At 36.3% G+C, this 13361-nt stretch overlaps 1 pseudogene across 1 annotated transcript; it reads right to left on the minus strand.

Moving 5' to 3' along the window:
- Positions 1-11319: 11319 nt before the first annotated feature.
- LOC311167701 (olfactory receptor 14J1-like) lies at positions 11320-12256 on the minus strand (annotated as a pseudogene). Its single transcript has one exon. The product of its transcript is annotated as an olfactory receptor 14J1-like (transcript).
- Positions 12257-13361: the final 1105 nt, after the last annotated feature.

Consider the following 13361-nt stretch of genomic DNA (forward strand, 5'->3'; position numbering starts at 1 on the left):
ATGCTAACAGAAATTAATATATTTGAAAAACATTGGAAAAGTACATATATGAGCATAATGTGAAGTGTTCAGAGTTTTAAAATCAATGCAGGCATTAATCATCACATCACGTTCCATTAATTCTGATGAACTGAAAGATAAGGTTTCAAATGTAAAAATAATATATTTCACCAAATGAGCAAATGAAGCAGTGATAGAACATCATGAGAAAGAGATTGAATCATAAACAATAGCAAAAGAGAATCTAACAGTGACTTATAAAAGTTCCCAAACATCGTTTGATCATTTTCCATGCTTTGAAGGCATGGACAAAAGACAATATTGTAAAAAATAATTTATGTTGTTTTTTCCAGAATTTCTATGGATATAAATCTTTAGTTTTGTGGAATAGATATTGGCTAATTTATGTGAAATAAATCCACCAGTACAATACTAATTGAAACTCTAGAATGAGAAAAACATTCATAATTATAGTAAAAGTTTTACTGTCCATCCTTTGCTTTCACTAATGCATTTTAAGATTATTTTTGCATAAGGTAGATGTTGTGGTTCCTTTTTTTCAAAGTGACAGCCAATAGAATCCATATCTTATTCAATGGATGTGTGCGTTCTTGTCTAGAATATCAAACTCTGAAATACTGTAGTCTCACAGCACCTTATTATATTAGTGTATGTATGTTTTCCAACTCTATTCTTCCAGATATTCTGGGCTTCTCTATGTTCTTTGTATATTTATACAAATTTTAGAATCAGCTTTCCAATTCCCTGACATACATGCTGAGATTTTGATAGCCATGACATTCAACCTATACTTAGAAAAAATTACAAATTTTATCTTTCAATCCATGCCCAGAATACTCTTTGCATTTATGTAAGTCTTTAAAAATCATCTCCTCTGTGATATAATTCTGTTAATGGCTTTGTATATATTTTTTAAATACATGAGTGTTTCTTTATGGAAATAACATTGCATTTCAACATTATGTGAGTTTCAAGTATGCATGATTAAAAATCAGTTTGTGTCTATATTGCATTAAATTCATTACTAAAGCTCAATTGCTCCTTCTCCATACAGTTGATACATTTTTATCTGATTAACTCCCTCTCTGCAGCCTTCCATTCTAGTAACCATTTATTAGTCCAAAAGTTTATTTTTGTATTATTGATTTCATCTGTTTGTTTGGTTCCGCCATATACCACAAATGAGTGAGATATTATTGTATTAGTCCTTTCCATGTGAGCTACTTCACTGAGCATAATCCCCTCAGGGCCATCCATACTGTGGCAAATGGCAGGATTTCAGCCAGGGGACACCTGAGTAGTATTCCACTGTGTATGTAGGCTGTACCTTTTGTAGCTGATTATCTTTTCCTGGACACTTAGGTTGTTTCTAGCTTTTGGGTAGTTTAATAATACTGCAATAAATATAGTGGCATCTATATCTATATGAATTAATGATTTCGTATTTCCTTAGCTATACAGAGAAATGAAATAACTTGAATTTCTATTTTGAATTATTTTTTTCCTTATTGACATAACAATGATTTGTAACACTGTATATGATTTAGGGGGACAATGGGCTTACACCCCAACAGATGTATATCATCACCCTACACTCACCATCAAAGTACCCAGAGTAGTATACCTCTTATTTTCCTCCATCTTCTTCCCCATCTAGTTGCCTCAATTCTGTTGTCACATTTTTTGTGTTTTGTTTTAGTTTTCTCAGTTCCTTTTTTTTTTGTTCTCTATTATCTATACATTAGGGAAATCATCTGTCTGTTGTCTTTCTCCTTCCGACTTATTACACTTAGCATAAGTCCCTCTATTCCATCCTGTTTTCTCAAACTGCAACAGTTTATCTTCTTCATAGCTGGGTAGTACATCACTGTGTATGTGAACAATCTTAAAATACTGCTCTGTTGTTTCCGTACCTTAGTTACTGTAAATCAAAGTTTGATTAACATAGGTTGCATACATTCCTTCATATAAGAGATTTTGGAATCTCTGTGATATTCAAGATATGTGAGGAATACTTACAACTTGAGCAGAAGGCTCCCTGAGGAGCCAGAGGTGAGCTGAGAAGTTCACCCATGCCAGGCCCCTTCTGGCCTGCAGTCAGAGCCCAGAAAGGGAGCAGGAATCCACTGCAGGGGCAGACCAGGTGCGCAGGGAGTTTGTCCCACTTCACCATTTTATAACAGGGACATTTCTCCAGTAAAGGCTGCCTGAAACCAGCAGAAGGCTCCCAAAGGAGCCAGAGGTGAGCTGGGAAGTTCGAAAATGCCAGGCTCCTTCTGGCCTGTAGTCCAAGCCCAGAGGGGGAGCGGGAACACACCACCAGGGCACACCAGGCATGCAGGGGAGCATGTCCCTGCATCAGCATTTTAGAACAGGGAAATTTCTTCAGTAAAGACTGCCTGAAACCGACAGTTGGCTCCTGGAGGAGCCAGAGGGGAGTGGAGAAGTTCACGCAAGATGCCGGCCAGTCCCAGCAACACAGTGTCACAATGCATACAACAAATTAGAAAACAGACAGTAGGGAGTAGAAGAACCACATGCAACCTAACAACTCCTCAGAAAAAAGCACACCACAAAAAGAAAACCACCCCCCAAATTGCAACGACAGTAATTTGGAAGAACTTCTCAGCCTTCCAGAAAGAGAATTTAAAATTGTCACGATTAAAAAACTGACAGAAGTCATAAAGGAAAACAATGATAAGGGAAAAATAATCAATGATCAGAAGAATGAAATTGAATCCCTAAAGAGAGAAGTAAAAGAAATGCAGGAGATCACAGAATTAATGGAGGCACTAAAGAACTCTGGGAAAAGCAATGAAAGCAGAATAGATGAAATGGAAGAACAAAAAAGTACTCTTGAAGACATAGAAATAAAAAGAACCAAAGCAGAAAAGGAAAGAGAAGTACGAAGGAAAAAGACAGAAGAAAAACTTCGGGAACTATCTGACTCCATGAGGAAAGGAAATATAAGAGTTATAGGAATCCCAGAAGGAGAGGAGAGAGATGTAGGAACAGAGAAAATATTCAAGGAGATAATTGAAGAGAACTTCCCAAACGTGAAGAAGGAGCTGAAAATTGATATACAAGAAGCAAGAAGAAAACCAAACTTCCATGACGAAAGGAAAAATACAGCAAGACACATAATGGTAAAGCTCCCAAGAATCCAGGACAAGGAAAAATAATCAGAATGGGGGGATTGCAATTGCATGGGGAATATAAAAACAAAATTTATTAATTAAAAAAAAAAGAAACAGATAACATTCAAAGGAAAACCAATCAGGCTGACATCAGACTCCTCTGAAGAAACACTACGGGCAAGGAGAGAGTGGAGGGACATAGTCAACAGACTCCAAGAAAACAGATGCCAACCAAGAATACTCTACCCCACAAAGCTCTCCTTCTTCTATGAAGAAAGAATAAGGATCTTCCCAGACAAACAGAAACTCTGGAATTTCATTACAACTAAACCCCCACTCCAAAAAAATGCTACAAGGAGTCCTAAAGCCAGAACCTCAGAGGAACGAATAACAATGAAAGAAGGCCCCCAAAAATAAGTTATTAAAAGAATAAATAAATAAAATCAAAGGAAAGACAAACACAATGGCAAATACAGATGCTAACATATCGATATTAACTCTAAATGTAAATGGACTAAACTCTTCAATAAAATGACACAGAGTTGCAGGCTGGATTAAGAAACAAAACCCAACCTTTTGCTGTCTCCAGGAAACACATTTAGCTACAAAAGATAAAAATATATTCAAAGTTAAAGGATGGAAAACAATCCTACATGAAAATGGACCAAAAAAAGAAAGCAGGAACAGCTATACAAATATCAGATAAAACAGGTTTCAAACTCAAAAAGATAAAAAGAGACCCCAATGGTCACTACATTATGATCAAGGGGACAATACTTCAAGAATAACACTCATTAACATATATTCACCAAACGAAGGTGTACACAAATATATAAGTCAACTATTGCCATCTCTGAAAACAGACATCAGAGAAAACACATACCTAGTGGGAGACTTCAACACACCATTATCAACAATGGATAGATCAATGAGACAAAAAATAAGTGAAGACACTAAAGCTCTAAATAACGATCAAGAGTGCTTGGGCGTAACAGACATCTATAGAACACTACACCCAAAAAAAGGAGTGCACATTTTTCTCAAGCGCACACAGATCATTCTCCAGGATTGATCAAATACTGGGAGACAAGACAAACATCAACAGATACACCAAGATTGAAATCATACCAACCACGTTTCCTACCATGAATGCATCAAACTAGATATAATCCATAAAAAGAAGGCAAGGATCTCTCCTACCTCATGGAGATTGAAAACCACACTACTGAAAGACGACTGGACTAATGAGGAGATCAAAGGAGAAATTAAAAAAAAAATCTTTGAATTGAATGACAAAGAGGAAACCAATTTCCTCAATGTATGGGATGCAGCAAAAGCAGTAATAAGAGGAAAATATATAGCAATAGAGGCTCACATCAAGAAACAAGAAAGAACTCAAACAACCTAATCTCGAAGCTCAAAGATCTAGAAAAAAACAACAAAAAAACCCCAACACCAGTAGAAGAAAAGAAATAATAAAAAGCAAAGCAGAAATAAATGAAATTGAAACTAAAAAAACAATCCAAAAGATCAATGAAACCAAGAGCTGGTTCTTCAAAAAAATCAATAAAATAGACAAACCCCTAGCCAGGCTCACAAAGGAAGAAAGGGAGAAAGCACAAATAAACAGGATCATAAATGAAAGAGGACAAATCATAATGGGCATAGCTGAAATCAAAAGAATAATCAGTAACTACTACGAACAGTTATATGGAAACAAGTTCAACAACCTAGAAGATATGGACAAATTCCTAAAACTCTACAATCACCCCAAGCTAGATAAAGAAGAAATAGAACACCTAAACAGACCAATTACAAGCAGCAAAATATAAATGGTAATCAAAAACCTCCCCAAAAACAAAAGCCCAGGACCTGATGGATTTACAAATGAATTCTACCAAACATTCAGAGACGAATTAGTGCCTATACTTCACAGACTCTTCCAAAAATTTGAGAAGAAAGAGACAATACCAAACACGTTCTGTGAAGCCAACATTACACTAATACCAAAACCGAACAAGGACAACGCAAAAAAAGGAAAACTACTGGCCAATCTCCCTAATGAACACTGATGCAAAAGTCCTCAATAAAATTTTAGCTACCAGAATCCAACAATGTATCCATAAGATAATTCACCACGACCAAATAGAATTCATTCCAGGGACACAAGGATGGTTCAATATCCAAAAATCAATCAACGTTATCCAACACATCAACAAAAAGAAATATAAAAACCATATGATAATATCAATAGATGCCGAGAAAGCTTTCGACAAAGTGCAAAACCCATTCATGATAAAAGCCCTTGAAATTCTTGAGATACAAGGAATATACCTCAACATCATAAAGGCCATCTATGACAAGCCAATGGCCAATATCATTCTCAATGGTGAAAAGCTGAAATCATTTCCATTATGATCTGGAACAAGACAAGGATGTCCACTCTCACCACTGCTTTTCAGTATAATACTGGAAGTCCTAGCCAGAGCAATAAGACAAGAGAAAGACATACAAGGAATCCAAAGAGGAAAAGAAGCAGTCAAACTATCACTATTTGCAGATGATATGATTATATACATAGAGAACCCCAAAAACTCCACAGAAAAAAACTAATTCAACTCATCAATCAGTTCAGTAAAGTGGCAGGATACAAAATCAACACGCAAAAGTAGTATCCTTCCTATACACAAACAACAAATCTAAAGAAGAAATAAAAAAATAAATCCCTTTTGGTATTGAAACAAAAAAAATCAAATACTTGGAATAAATCTAACCAAAGAGGTAAAGGACCTATACAAACAAAACTATAAAACACTGTTAAAAGAAATAGAAGAAGACACAAAAAATGGAAAGAAATCTCCTGCTCATGGATTGGAAGAATAAACATTATAAAAATGGCCATCCTACCAAAAGCAATATACAGATTCAATGCTATTCCAACAAAAATTTCAATGTCATTCTTCAAAGAATTAGAACAATTATTGATGAAATTCATATGGAATCACCAAAAACACCGAATAGCCAAAGCTCTCCTGAAAAATAACAAAAAAAAAAAAAAAAGAAAAAGAAAAAGAAGGGAATGGAGGCATCACACTCCTGGACTTCAAACTCTACTACAAAGCCATAATCATCAAAACTGCATGGTATTGAAACAAGAACAGACACATAGACCAATGGAATTGAATAGAAAATCCAGAAATAAACCCACAGATTTATGGTCAACTAATCTTTGACAAAGGAGCAAAGACTATGCATTGGAGCAAAGAAAGTTTGTTCAATAAATGGTGCTGGGAAAACTGGGTCGCTACATGCAAAAGAATGAAGCTTGACCACTACCTCACACCATACACAAAAATCAACTCAAAATGGATTAAAGAACTAGACATAAGTCCTGAAACCATAAAATATATAGAAGGAAATATAGGCAAAACACTACGTGATTTGCACATCAAAGACACCTTACAGACACATCACCCAAAGCAGTGATAGTGAAGGCAAAGATAAACAGCTGGGACTACATCAAATTAAAGAGCTTTTGCACAGCAAAAGAGACAATAACAAAAACAAAGAGAAACCCCACCGACTGGGAGAACATTTTTGCACCCAACACTAATGATAAAGGACTGATCACAAAAATCTGCAAAGAGCTGATGAGACTCAACAACAACAAAGAAAATAATCCAGTCAAAAAATGGGCAGAAGAGCTAAAAAGAAACTTCTCTGAAGAGGAAATGCAAATGGCCAACAGGCATATGAAAAAATGTTCAACATCACTTGTCATCAGGGAAATGCAAATCAAAACTACCATGAGATACCATCTTACACCAGTGAGAATGGCACATATTAAAAAAAAAAAAAAAAAAAACTAGCAATAACAAATGTTGGCGACAATGTGGAGAAAAAGGAAATCTTCTGCACTTTGGTGGAAGTGCAAACTGGCCCAACCACTATGGTGAGCTGTGTGGAGATTTCTGGACCTACTAAACATAGAGCTTCCATATGATCCAGCAATTCCCTGCTAGGTATTTACCCAATGGACACAGAAACATCAGTTCCAAAGAACACCTGCACCCCTATGTTTATAGCAGCACTGTTTACAATAACTAAGCTTTGGAACCAACCCAAATGCCCAAAAATAGATGACTGGATCAAGAAGATGTGGTACATATACACCATGGAATATTACTCAGCATTCAAAAAAGATAAACACATGCAATTTGCAGCAACACGGATGGAGCTGGAAGGGATCATGCTCAGCGAAATAAACCAGAAAAAAAAAGAAAAATACAGGATGGTCTCACTCATAGCGGAATCTAGAAAACTTAATTAAGGGACCAGGAAAATGTATAACTATAAGAAAGTGAAAATCAAAATCAACAAACAACTATGAACCGGAGACACTCTATGGGGTGTGGGGTGCGGAGAGTGGAAGGATTGGGGTCAAAATAAGGGGCTTGCAATTGTTTGGGGAATATAAAAATAAAATTTATTTAAAAAAATAAAAGTACAAAAAAAATAATTACAACTCAACAAAAAGGGAAACAAATATCCAAACAGAAACGGGCAGAAGAGCTAAATAGACACATCTCCAAAGAAGATATACAGATTGCTGACAGGGTATGGAAAATTGTACCTCACCAGTATCTCCAGGGAATTGCAAATCAAGACCACAATGAGATACCACCTCACCACTATGAGACTGCATAATATAAAAATAAATATTGGTGAGGATATGGAGAAAAATGAACTCTGCACAATGTTGGTGAGAATGTTGTCTTGTTACTCCCTATTGAAAACAGTAGGGAGTTTTCTTTAAAAATTAAAAATAGATCTACCATATGATTTAGCAATTACACACCTAGAAAGCTACATGAAGAATACAAAATTACATATTTGAAGGGATACATGTTCTTTTGGTTAGTGCAACACTATTTACAGTAGCCAGGTTGTGGAAACAACCTAAATTCCTAGGGATTTAGAAATGTATTAAGAAGATGTTGTATATATGCACAATGGAATATCACTTAGATATTAAAAAAAAGATTAATCTTGTCAGTCCCAACAATTGGATGAACTTGGGGTGGGAGGGGAGTGTTATAGGGGAGAATTTGCTAAGTGCAATAAGTTAGAAGAAGGAAGAAAAACACGAGATTGTTCACTAATGTGGAATATAATTAAAAAGAGGAACTGATAGAACTTACCAAAACAAACTGTAGAACATGACTGCCATATTGAGGCTACTAGAAGGGGGTAGAGGGTGAAGGTGGAAAGAGATAGAGGGAACCCAAGGTCTAGTGTAAAGGAGTGTGGGGGTTTGATGTGGCATGGTGTTTAACATATGTCTGAGGAGGTGTGACCTTATTTTCCTAAATCATGAGCCATGCTGTAAACCAATGTTACCTCAATAAAGAAAAGATACAAAAATTAAAAATAGAAGTTCCATATGATCTAAGTATCCTGTTTCTGGAAAATTACCAAAATATTCAAAATCACTGAATCATACAATAACCAAGAAGTGGAAACAACCAAAGTGGCCAGGACAGATGATTAGCTAACAAGTTTGTGGCCTCTTCACATGATGGAGTCCTACTCAAATGTCCTCTGGCTGAAATCCTGTTATTTGCCATAGCATGGGTGGCCCTGAGGGGATTATGCTTAGTGACACTCACACAGAAAGACTAATACAGTAGGACTTCACTTACATATGGTATATAGAGAAACCAAACAGACAAAGTAATTAAAAAAAACACTTTTGGGCAAATTACTGTTTACCAGATAGAAAGGGGAAAGAGGAGTAGGTTATTCTGGTAAAGCATTTGCATTCAATGGAGAATGATGAATCACAGTTTTAATGGTATATATATTCACAAGCTGATTTATAATTGTGCACAATTGGAATTTACATAATATTAAAATGTAAGATACTGAATCTGTTGGATATCACTTCTACCTCACACTTTATGCAAAATTATTTTAAAATGGATTATCAAAGCAAACAAACATTTAAGCTTTTACTATAGTTATTAATTTTGTCATTGTTATTTTATAGTTTTAATAGGTATTTTACCTGGGAATTCATTTTACATACAATTAGCCAATATTTGTTCCTCAAACCAAAAGAATTGTATCTATGTAAGTTCTGGGCAAAATAAATTCTTATTTTTCCAATATTGCTTGTTGCCCATGCCCTCAAAAGTGTGAGAAAATAGATTAAATGATGTTTGGGAACTTTTAATAGATTTGTTAGACTACTTTTTATCAGTAATGATTCAATTTCACTCCCATGATGTTTTATCAAACATTTCAATTGGTGATTGTGTGGAAGATCTTATTTTTACATTTGAAAATAATCTTTGGTTTACTAATTCTATCTTCTCTTGCTTTATTTGATGATTAATCCATCCATTTATTTTTAAGTAATTTTAACAAGTTTTCAATGTCTATTCTTTTGGTAGCATACGATTCTTTTTTTTAAGATTTATTTATTTTTTATACAAGAACTGGGGTACAGGCCGGAGGTGTGGGAGGGTGAGAGAATTCACCAGAGACAGAGTGGGGAACAAAACAGGCAGAAGGACCAAAGATGCTGCCGAGGAGAGCAGTGAGCGAGACAGAAGAGGTCTGCCATGCCAAGTGGGTATCTACCTGACTGGCTAGGAATCAAACCCACACTGCAGAGGCAGTAGACAAGTTCACAGCGATGCACTCAACCCACTGCACCACTGGGGAAGCCCACATATGATTCTTTTAATAGTATTTCTATTTTTCTTTGAGTCATTTTAGCATTTAGCTATGTGTATTTCAAAGGCACTCACATTTTCACATTTTTCTGTAATCCATAGATTCCTCCTACATGATTGTCAGTCATTCATTCCATCTTAAGAGGCAAAGAAATGGGCCTCCCCGGTGGCGCAGCGGTTGAGCGCTGGGTTGCGAAGCTGCCCGCGGCCTCTGCCGCACCGGTTCGATCCCCGGCTGCTCCCCGGCCACCAGAGGAGGGTCCCACATGGCGCACAGACCTCTCCTGCCGCTCGCTGCTCCCCTCAGCAGTGTACTTCGGTCCTTCTGCCTGCTCTGCTCCCCACTCTGGCTCTGGTGAATTCTCTCACCCTCCGGGCTTCTGACTGTACACAGTGCTTGTAGAAATAAATAAAAATAAATCTTAAAAAAAAAAGAGGCAAAGAAATGGGATAATAAGATTTTGAAAAGTGACCTCAGTTTATTGGTCATGGAGGCCTTTGAAGTTGACAGACCTCAGTGGATTCTGCATGGCCAGTGGGTGCTGAGTGTCAGGTGATTCTCATCAATTGATCAGTATGTGAAATCTCATATTCTAGTATAACACAGGACAAATGACAAAAGAAACCTATATTTACTGTTTTCCATCATCCTGTTAGAAGTGATCAGGGAAGAGATGATGTTAGCTTGGGTAAAAGTATGACATTTTTTCACACCTGGTTCTGTGGGTGAAATTTTAATCTACTGCTTTACAGGAGTTAAACTTACTGAGTTATATCAATGATATTTTTGTTTTTTAACTAGCATATAGTTATGACAACTTTCTGACATGACAACTTTACCACTGTTCATTTCTTTATTTCGCTTCAAATTCATATTTGTGTATATTTGTGTTTGGTTAATCAAATAAAAGTCTCTTCCTGGCTCTGACTCAAAAGTCTCAGATAAAAAATGAAAAAGTAATGGTCTAGTCCAGAATAAAATGTGCACAGGAAAATGCCTTTGGGAAAAGGCAGCTTTTTGGAAACTATTCCTTCTGGATATCAGTAACTTCAAAGAAAGACAGACTTCAAGGTTTATGGTAGGTTTGAATCTCCCACTTCCCAGAAGAGAAAGCTCTAAGTAGAGTAAGTTTTAAGCACTTTCCTTGTCTTCCTCACTGCTTAGAAAAAATCAGCTAGATCCATTAACCCAACACCTGCCCAGATCCTTGACATGGTTGCCTTGCAAATTGTATAATATCCTCATCCCAAAGCTCAGAGATTGAGCAGCATTTCCAGACCTATTTGGTGATTTGCCAGGGCTTGATTAACTAGACTTAATTCTTTCATAAACTTTGGATTACTTGTCTCATTTTATTTAAGTCAAAGATTTTCCCATTATATTTTGAACTGTCCTCCCAAAGAGAAAGAGCAGATGTACCTCAACAAAAGAGGTCAGCTTTTCTGCTTTGGAAAATCTTTCTTAAAGCTGCCTTTATGGCTTGATTTCTCAGGCTATAGATCATTGGGTTGAGTGTTGGGGGTACAACTGTGTAAATAATAGTGGACAAAATGTCCAGTGCATTTGGAGAGTCAGAAGGTGGCTTGAGAAACTCAAATGCACTGGTTGAAATGAATAATATGACAACAGCGATGTGGGGAAGGCAAGTGGAAAAGGCCTTAGCTCTGCCCTCAGCAGATGGCATCCTCAGCACAGTAGAGAATATCTGGATGTAGGACAGTCCAATGAAGGTGATGCAAAAAAAAGCCCACGAGTGTCAAAAAGGCACTGATCCCAACTTCAGTGATGTACTGATTAGAACAAGAGAGTTTCAGGAGCTGGGGGATGTCACAGAAGAACTGGTAAATCATAGGGGATCCACAGAAGTGCATGGAGAAAGTGGCAGCTGTGTGCATGGTTCCAATTATGATCCCACTGATCCAGACACCAACAACTCCATGAACACAGGTGCGTACATCCATGATGATTTCATAGCGCAGTGGAAGGCAGATGGCAACGTAACGATCATAAGACATCACCGTGAGTATGACTGTCTCAGCGGAACCACAGAGAATGAAAGCAAAACACTGCACTATGCATTCCCCAAGGGAAATGTATCCACTATGCATCAAAGAGTTGCAAATGGACCTTGGCACAGTCACAGAAATGTAGCACAGGTCCAGAAAGGAGAGATGTTTCAGGAAGAAATACATGGGTGAGTGGAGACTACTGTCCACGGAAGTTGCAGTGATAATGAGGATATTGCCAGTTACTGCCACCATGTACAGGACTACGAACAGGGAAGCATGGACAAATTCTAGCTCAGGCTTGTCTGAAAATCCCATCAGAAGAAACCCACTCAGAGTGAGATTAGCCATAGCCCTTCTTAATTTCCCAGTGATGTTGGCTGCAAGACAAGATGGAAATTTTGGAAAGAAAATTTCTACACCTAACCACCTCACCCACCTGGATTAAATGAAGTTAGGTAAGCCATTACTTGAAGAAATCACCTCTTCATCATAAATGTGAGTGGAGTTCTCTATACTAATGCTCATGTATTTTGATTTTTAATTACTTACATTCAGGCATGGAAACATGGATAAGGATGATGATGAAATTGATTATTTCCCATTTCAATCAAATGAAATGAAAAATGAATATTTCTAATCTACCATTGTTTTCTACTAATCTTGATATCTATTCTTATAAGACTCCAACTGATACGGTTTTAAAATTGCAGTTGAACAATTTTAAGTATAAAAGCTAGTATCCTAATGTTTTTTTCTTGTAACTATTTGTTTTTTCAATAAATAAATGAATTTATGAAACACCAAATTGGCATTATTTATTTATGCTCTTATAATATGTAAATAACTGTTATATTATCATAAAGTATCATAAAAATATGCCTAAAATATTAATTTGCATAGGAAACGGAATAGAACACATCTTTCAGTGTATTTTTAAATGAAAATAATGTAACTAATATACATGTGAAAATATCATTTGATCTAACGTTTAATGTAAAACAACTACAAAATACAATTTTTGTATGTAACAAATTAAGTATAAAAAACACACTGTGCTTTTAATTATGAAGAAATGTAGTGGTAACATATATCTGAGTGGTGTCATCCTAGACCCTAAATCGTGCACAGTCTTATAAATGCTTACTTCGATACAATTAAAATTAATTAGCCCAATTAATACAATTAAAATAATGAATGGGTTGCTTATTTCATAAAAATAAATAAATCACCTAAAACATGTAGCTAGAATGGTCTAATCTGTGCATTCTTTCTGGAAAAGAGTAAAATGTTTAGCAGAAACTGAAACATTTTGCAAGTTAAATTGCATAAATTTATAACTAGAAACATTTTAAGTAAGTCCTCTGATAATATTTCGTCATAAAAAACTGTGCATGAAAAATTAATGCATTATGGGCCTTCCCGGTGGTGCAGCGGCTGAGCGCTGGGTTGCGAA

Source organism: Talpa europaea (genome assembly GCF_964194135.1).
Source record: "Talpa europaea genome assembly, chromosome: 2".
Classification (NCBI taxonomy): Eukaryota; Metazoa; Chordata; class Mammalia; order Eulipotyphla; family Talpidae; genus Talpa; species Talpa europaea.